Source organism: Manacus candei, unplaced genomic scaffold (genome assembly GCF_025592945.1).
Source record: "Manacus candei isolate 608988 ecotype Guabito, Panama unplaced genomic scaffold, ASM2559294v1 h1tg000033l, whole genome shotgun sequence".
In the NCBI taxonomy this organism is placed as follows: domain Eukaryota; kingdom Metazoa; phylum Chordata; class Aves; order Passeriformes; family Pipridae; genus Manacus; species Manacus candei.
In genome coordinates, this window is record NW_026138081.1 from 963,880 (window position 1) to 973,328 (window position 9,449).

Sequence of the window (9,449 nt, forward strand, 5' to 3'; positions counted from 1 at the left end):
TGCGTAAGCAACCACCAGTTTAGCAGTTCCTGACGTGGCTTTTTCATCTAGTGTAATGCTTTTAACAGTATGTTACTTCTATTCTTGTCTTTTCTTCTTCACATTGTTGAGCTTTTCTATAGAAAGAATAGTAAGATAAGACAGTAATCCTAAGAAAATGAGATATAGAGGCAGTCCTCTGTTTCCACATGATTTGAAGATTAGATACATCTGTGTCATCTATGCAATCATACCTTTTGCAAACAACCAGTTAGAAAAATTCGGAATCCTCCCTGTTATTGTCTGGTACATGACATGTACTCCTCTTTGCACTACATTATATCATAAGCATGAAAGTAAGTTATTCAAAGCACAAGTAATCTCTCAAAATGCTATTAATTTGGAATCAAGATGCTCCTAAGGGGTATTATTTGTTATCTTGTTTTTTTTTCCCCAAAGAAAATCTGACTTCAGTTATTCCTTATCAACGAGTTAAGTTTTTTGTGGGTTGCTTTTTCCTTTTTTCTTTTCTTTTTCTTTTTTTCTTACAATGCATGGAAGTGTAAAGCAAAGAACACTGCAGATCAAACATATAGATCATGTATTCTTTTCCTTATTCAGCTTGGTTCCAGTTCTTTTTAAATAAATATGCTTCTATATTTTAAAGCAGGTAACTATTCTGTCATTTTGGAATACCTTCAAAACCACTTTTGACTGACTGTCATAAACATTTGTCTAAATGAAAGCAGACATGGCTTTCTTTTCATGACATTAATATTAAGACTTTATTTCTATCTGTCGATAGAAACCTTTTAGTTTCATGAATACGACAGATAATTTCTGAAGGTAGAAGTTTCCCCTTTGCTGCTGCATGCAGTAGTTTCATCCAAAAATGGGCACGGATGCTGACTTGTATGAGTGTTTCGCAAGTCGTTGCTTACAGTAGTAGATTAACTCCATCTGTTAGTCCACAGGCAGGGCCATTTGTATTTTGCCTGTGAAATCTGAATCCAGGTTAAAGAGGGAGCCTGAACCCACATCTTTTTTTAACTTCAGATCAACTGAACTTGTATGAATGCATGTAGTATGGAATTCATTTCAGACCAAACTTGGAAATGTTTGAACAGCTTTAAAGCTTTTAACCCTGAATCTCATTGTAGCTTGATGGGCTGTTTTTGTTTGTTTGAGTATATTTTTTTTGTTGGTGGGAGAGGAAAGTATTCAGATATTTCTCTTCAGCTATGGATCTTTGATCTCTGCTTCTTTGCAGAGTGATTCCACTGCTTGTTCCAGCTTCGGTACTCCTATTTTATGATATAAAGTGCAAAATTACACTGTTTTTACACGTGACTCTCTGTAGACAAATTTAAAAAAACTTATATTCATGCATGCACTGGAAGATTTTCTGTCCATAAAAGGTCAAGTACAAATTTATCAAGCCCCAATATACCTAAATCCAGGCCTTTGGGAGAAATACGTTTACTACTTGGATTGTATATCTGTCTTCATACCAAGTCTGAGTGTCCATTCCAGAATGTTTGGATGCACTTCAAACAACTGTCAAAGCAAGTACTGCATGTCTGCTAATGAACATTTTAAGCTCAGGTATGTGATGTTTGACAGGATTTATCTCTCGTTGAGTTAATCCCCTCTTTGTAAGCATTAGCTTAGAAGTATATAGTGAGATAGATACCATAAACACAGCTGTTACAGGGAAAATGTATTTCACACGTCCAACATTGAGGATTTCTGTTTGATATCCAAAAGTTTTAAAAAATGTTTAGGATGCTATGAAGACCTCGTTCCTGCTTTACAGAGAGTAAAGCTGCATGCCTGCTTGCTGGTTATTTCTCTAAGTGAAGAGGAATTTTGCCTAACTGTGAGAACAGAGGAGCTCTTTCTGCCTTTTGATGTGGTGAATATAGTGTCTAGAAGGGGAGGGGAGGGAGAGGGAACAGAGGGAAGCATTGCTACCCATGCCTTTTTTTTAATTCCTGAAGCAATTTGGGATTTTCCATTTCTGTCACCACTCTTATCAGCATGAATGTACACATATCAGCACTCTGACAAAAACTACAGACATGCATACTACCTACCAATCCTTCAATCTCCCTGTCCAGTCTAATAATTACAGGGTATTCTAAAGAAATACTTGGACTACAAAGAAGCTGGTATATCATCCTGTATTATCTCTTGCTGCAGGGTGTGAGTTTACAATACAGCATTGCCATAGTTTTTGATACTTTATTACTTGCATTCATTTTAGCCTATTTCAAATGTGATATGTGTCAGTAATATGCCTACTCTGCAGCTTTTATTGAAAATAGGAGTACACTGCTATTGAGAGGCATATCGGGTAGTACAATAGATTTTATGTTGAGTTTCTTTCCTTCCTTATTTCCTTAAAAAAATTCTTGTCTCTTACTTTTGGTGCATTAAAGTTCAACTTCATATAGAGAGTTAGAAGTCATTTTGGTAAACCAATGTTTCTCTTATACATTTCTCACAGATACAGGGAAAAAAAGATACTACATCATTTATTTTCAGGAAAAAAGAATCTATTTCTACTGTACTACTATTCTAGGAGTCTAGAGATCACCTTTATTTTAAGAGAGCAAAGACTTGCAGGTAACAAGTTAATAATATTTTAAAATTATTTGTCTTCTGGATAATTTGATAGGTTCAGAATGTTTAAACATATAATTTTTTGCTCAGCAGCAGGGTCATGTCACAGTACAGCCTTTTCAGCTCCTTTAGAACAAGTTATAAAATGCCTCTCTACTACCCATCAGTCTCATCATTCTAGTCAGTTTTTTGAGTTTAACATCAGAAAAAGACAGAAAAGAAGTAAATTAAATAGTATAGAAAGGTTTACCCAAGATTACTTAATTTACTAGAACTTCTGATACTTTCATCGTGTTACACTGACAGGCATAAGCCAATATCAGATATATCTCATCATTTAAATCATTACTAAAATCAACACAGCCTGATGTTGCTTCACCTGCCCAAGTACCTATGTGTGTAGCACTAAATTATAAACTCATCTCTTGCATAGCGCTTTTCATCCACAGAGCTGAAAGCTCAATTCACAAAATATAGTTGGGTTTTTTTGTTCTTTTGGTTGTAGGGGTTTTTTTTAAATTTTACAGATAGGGATAATCTGGAGCAAGAAGATAACTGATTTGCTCTAGTGACCCAGCAAAGCAGTGACATAAGGTAGAATCGGACTTCAATTCAGACCCATGATGACCACATCAATTTATCTCACTGATTTGGTGGTAATACTGTTATGCCTTGATGATAAAACTTGGCAATTTCAGTATTCTTAGCTCAATTCATTTTCCCTGTGTTGCATATAGAGAAATTGTTGGTAGCTTTTTTCCTAAATCTTAAATATATCACCACAATTAATATTGGATTATGACGATTGAAATAATGAGCAAAGATACAGTTACAGATCTGGGCTACATTGTGATTGTCATGTAGAGTGTTATAGATTCAGTTAAATTTCTAAATCCCAAAAGTTATCTCTTGATTTTCTCTGGAGTAGCTAAAAGCAGATTAAGCCTCTTTATTAGTCTCTAGATAAATACTGTCGGTTAATATGTTCACTATGTCACAAGCTGTAAACATTTTTATCCTACTAGTTTGATTCCTAAAATATATTTGACAACAAAACCGCGCTCTTTTACAGGTCAGCAAATATCACCTACATTTAAATTTTATTACTTCATCAACAAAGAATGTAGCATGATTAAAGAAGGATATGAAATTTCAGTCTCCAAAGTTCACAGCTTGACTAGGATTCAATCCACTCAATAAAGTATGCAGTTGTACTGCAATTCAAACTACTGTATTTTCTATATAGACCGTCATGGTATTCAGTTCAAGCTAATAAAGATGAAATTGGAACATCAATACATGTAGTTTGACTCCTGTATTAAACCAATTTAAATGTTCAATGTCTGTACCATAGCATTGATTAAATGTTTTTGGACTTCAGGATCAGGAATATGCTAAGTCTGGTGACCAGCAAACATGATATGAACTAGTATGTTACAAGAGAGCCTGATGTACATTGACATTTTTAATATTCTAAAAAGTGGTAAACTAGACTAAACTATTGCATCTATGACATGCTATATAATGTGAAAAGGCTGAGAATTGTGCTTGTTCAGTCTTAAGTAAAGAGGGTCAAGAGGGAATTTTACTACTGCCTTAAGTTGCCTAATGGAAGGCTATAGAGAAGACAGACCAGACTCTTGGAAGTGCAAAGGACAATAGGAAAGACACAAGGAATTCTGAACAAGGAATTCTGAAAAAACTTGCAATGATAGTGGTTAAAGAGGGGGAAAAGTAGCTCAGATTGGCCTCTTTGTTGTTTTTTTTTTTTTGTTTTCTCTTTGTTTTTGTAATTGGTTTATGTTTTTGATTTAATGGCATGGATCATCACGGTTGTATCATTAAGCATCTATTGACAGAAGTCTGCCAATTTATGGCAGTCAGTGAGCAATCTATCCTGAATGTGAATTTTCTTCCCACACACATTCTACTTTTGAAGACTAGGTCCTCAGCCTGTGATTTCATATTTGAATGTGTTTATCCAGACGTAACAAAGATTACTTTCTGTTATTTTAACAACATAACTACCTAAAGCAGCAGTCCTTTAGACTGTGCCAATTTCTATTCAGAACAGATAATGTCTCTTTGTTTGAAGTAATTACCAATACTTGCCATAATTTTATGTAGAAAATTATCTCTGTATTGATAGTTGTCAAGATGTATAAATAAAAAAAAGTCCAACATTACTGGACAAATTTGAAAGATGTTACACAGTTATACTAATATTTACAAGACCCAATTATGCATTTAAGGTGTTTTTCAGAGCCCAAAACAGTAAAGAGAAGTTTTATTACTGATTTTATTGAAAGACAAATCAGACCTTGAAGGGATGATTTTGAACTAGATAAATGACAAAAGAGAAGCTTCTCTTTGCTCCCTCAAACTATTCTGTAATAAAAGATTAAGTATTTCCAGATCAGATGGTATAATAAGAAAGCAGATGAGTGAGAAAATACTTTAGATTTCTTTGATCTAGTTGTAATTCATCATAACACTATTTTTTTAAATACTACTATTTCCACAGAATACCATAAACATTTCTATTCTGTCCCATTGCAATGAGGAAAGGTGATATACTTGTAGCACTCCATGCTTATTGAACCAGAGAGGATGAAATACTTTGAAATTTTCTAGTTTCCCATTTTCAAATGCTTTCTCTGACATATTAAATTATTCATTGAATTACATTAACTGTGCAAACATCTGGTAGTTGAAAATGTACCAAGAGAAACTCTGTATCTAAAAAAAGAGATTTAAAAAATAAGTTAGAGTGCAAAATCACAGCTATTGGTGTCTTTACTACATGTTAAATCTGTTCCTTCCCCCAGCAGATCCCTCCGGGCTCACAGCTTTCTAAAAGTTAAATTTTTATTGTTACTTGCTTTTTCATTGGCCTGCACAACAAAACAAGGTTGGTTGTTAGGGTTTGGTTGGTTGGTTTCTTCATTCTTTTGGGTTTTTTTTCATAGAACTTGGTTGTTTTGATGAAAGCATGTATAATACAACTCTAGGAAGGGCAATAGTAATAAAATATTCCCCTTTCCAACAGCTGAGATTCAATGACACTTGGGTTTAGGTTGCAAATATTAAAAAGAAGAAAACCTTAAAACAGTGTCAGATGACAATGCACTCAGGTGATTAATCCCGTTTGCTGGAGAAGGAGGAGAAAAGTCTCCCACATGTTTGCAGGACAAGGGCTTCTAGAAGCCAGAAGCAACAGAGTATAGTTTGTTCATTTAAAATTAAGAATGGACATATTTTTCTTTCCTTAATTATCTCTCTCATGACTGCATCTTATCTGACACTTTTTCACTGCATGCTGATGAAAACATGTGCACACTGTGCAGGAGTTTACTTCCTTATCTTAGAGTCTTTTGTCATCAAAGCCTATGCTGTACCAGGAATATTGCAATCCACTGCATAGTATACATCGTAAGACGAATTGCCAGCAAGTGATGAAAGAAATATGTACACTATTTTTTAAGCATAAATTCTAATTAGTTGCCATCACAATCTTTCTCCTCTGCACTGCAAAGGCTTCCAGGACAAGACAGGGAACAGAGTGCCTAATTCTAGGGATCTCCATGAAGCAGAACCTCTGTGTATATATTTAAATAAGTATACATTTTAAGATACATAGGATGTTAAGTGGGGATATCTTGTAGTGCCTTGGTTTTTAGAGAAAACATGGTGATGGAACTTGTCATTGTACTCAGCAACTAAGAAAGATTCCAGCAGTATAGTAAAAGCAAGGCCTCTTATAAAACCCTTGATTTAACAAATTATACAAGGAGTTACTACTTGTAACCTGTCGATTGAACCAAAGCGTTTTTTGGTCAGGATCTGACAAATGGAAACAAATTAAACAGATAAGGGTGCATAGATACTTTGAATTTTATATTCTGAGCTAAACTCTGCATTCTACAAGGAAACAAGCTCTCAAATTTCCTAACACAGTCTGAGGGTTTAATAAGGTATTGGGGCATTATGTGTTACTCTTTAAATGATACACTTTCAAGGAGTACAAAAGTGCAATCTTAAGTATGAGGTGCTATCATTCTTAGGGTATACATATCACTAATTTCAATGGAAATTGGACATACTCATTAAGGGAAATATAGGCCCCATCCTCTTCAGTTTCTCATTTTATAACACAATAAATGCTGGGCCATACAGTATTTTTTTAACGGAATACGTATTTGATCATCTCTGTTCATTTTTACAGATTTCCTAAGATGTAGTTTAGAAGTGAACACATCAGAATACATTTGTTAAATACTTATTTTATACAGTGAAGCTATTTGCTGCTAGGTTCCTAATATTAGAAAGATCTCATTTGCATTTTAGTAGAAATCCAAAAAATACTTTTTTATGTTCCAAGTTTAGTCTAAACTGCCTTTTTGGACTGCCATCTTTCATAAAAGGCATGAACTAAAAAAGTCTTAGAAATATAGATATAATCTTTCTTTGAGAAATTGCTTTTAAACAGATAGGATGGTTCATCAGGATGAAGAACCACATGCAGTTAATTATACATGGTTCAAGTTCTAAAATTTAATCAGATACAAATTCAAACTCATGTCTTGGTCTGTTATCACAAGAGAATATTTTTAGGTGCACATGAACATTTCTTGTGCTTTCAAAGATATGTTTCACATAGTTGACTTCACTGTGGGAGCTTTTGTGACTATTGAGTGGCAATAATTTCAACTTCACGGCAGAGTAAAGCCATGATATATAGGGAAAGTTTAAGATGCTTCAAGAAGCATTTAGATGCTTCAAGAAGCATTTGGACAATACTCTCAGACACATGGTGTGACTCTTGGGGCTGGTCCTGTGCAGAGCCAGGAGGTGTGGACTCAATGAAATAGTTAATTTATAAAACTATCTCATTCAGTAAGGTAGGTGGTGAAAGCGACAATCAATGCTTACTGCTGTGTATTTCTTGGTTGAATTTAACAGGCAACTTCTCTTATTAACAGCTGTTTGATGTGGTGATTTCTGTAGTATGACAGTATTTTCAGTAAAAAGAATAGATTTATGTTGAAAAAAAGTACTATTCAAAGTAAACAATCATAGATGAAATTGATAAAGCAATTTTATTATGGAAGGGTTTTTTATTATTTTGTGTATAGAATATTCTCTTGCTAGATGCCTAATTATAAAAAAGTAAGCAATGCTGGAGTGTAAATCCATCCCTTTTTTTTGAGTTAACATTTAAATTGCCATTCTCACCATTTCATGTGTTTTAAAACACTATTGTGATGAATCAGACATATGAACATATGCTATTTAACATTACTTAAACTACTTCATACTTACAATCAGTATTTTTGGAGTAAAAGATACTAGCAAAAACTAGCAATGTTTTGCTTCTTGATTTACAGGTTTTGTTACAGGACTGTGACTGCTAGTCATCTGTACTATATTCATTTCCCAGGCAGTAACTAAAATTGTTGATGAAGTTGAACTTCACATTCACTTTACATTTTCCAAAGCAGTGAAACTCTGCCAGTTTCTGAATTTTAGCCAGATGTGATATGTGGCTTGCCCCCAGGATCTGTTGGATTTCTCTCTGGCTGGTTTAATAAAGCCAAGAACATATTTCTGTTATGTATTTGGAGAATCTAACATGTTCCAACCCAGAATTGCAACTGCAACTGAACAGTTTATTGCTTGCATTTATCTTTATCTTACTCCTTACTCAGATAGAGGTTGAGTGGGACAAGAATGCTCTCTCTCCTTATTTAAGGTACAAAAGAAAGGTGAAAAAGTGGGAGCAGTTCTTAAACTTGTCTTTTTTCTAAAATGGCAAGTGAAGGTTAGATCAGAACACACTTAGTACACTACATCATTCATGGCTAAAATATTCTCATAGTTTACTATCGTGCCACTTTTCAACAGCAAAATGTCTGTTTTCCTACTTAGAAATACTTTGCAGTGCTGACAGACAGAGGAACCAAAATACTCGGTGCTTCCTGAGAGCTTAAGAACATGGGAGGAACTGAGAGTGTCACAGCCGGAAATAGAAGAAAATTTATTGTCTCCTTTTTAAGTGTTGCATGTGGTAAAGCTACTGGCCTGATACTAAAGTTCAAATCTTTCCTGGCAGTATTATCACTCATGGTAAGAGCTGACCTGAAACATTTCTATTTTATTTGTGTGTCATAACATCTAAGGGCAGTAATCACAGAAAAGGATTTTGTTGTGCTAGACATCATTCTATCATGGAACAAATATGTAAAAAAGTTATTTTCCAGACTGCGATTCCTTTTGTTCCAAATCCTTATATACTGACCAGTGATAACAAATCAATATGAACATATCACAGCCTTCATTAGTATACAAGATTTCATTTTTAAGATGATCCAAACCCCTAAAATTGAATAAATAGAAACAGAATATGTGGGAAAGTGAAGTCTTTTTATCTGTAGAAATCCTACATGGACTTAAAAATGCAGACTCAAACCATATATACCAGTTCAAATACATGTTACTGTCGTGGTTTGAGAGCCCCAAAATCCAATTCCCTAGTCTAAGCCCCCTCCCACATCTCAACCCAGTGTGAGATGGTTTCCAGACACCACACAAGACTCAGAATGGGGGGAAAGGGAATATATTTTACAATGAGTGTACAAATAAATACTACAATACATTATATACAATCTTAGCTATCTCTACCATGACATAAAAGTATTTACAGTGGATCAAATCTCTTCTCCCCTCCAAATAAAAGTCCAGGAGGGAAGAAGGAAAAGATCTCTTTCTACTCTCAGAGTAGCAGTTTCTCTAGGGCAGCAGTGTCTCTGTTTCGCTCTTCATCTCATGCAGCAACTGTAGCTGGA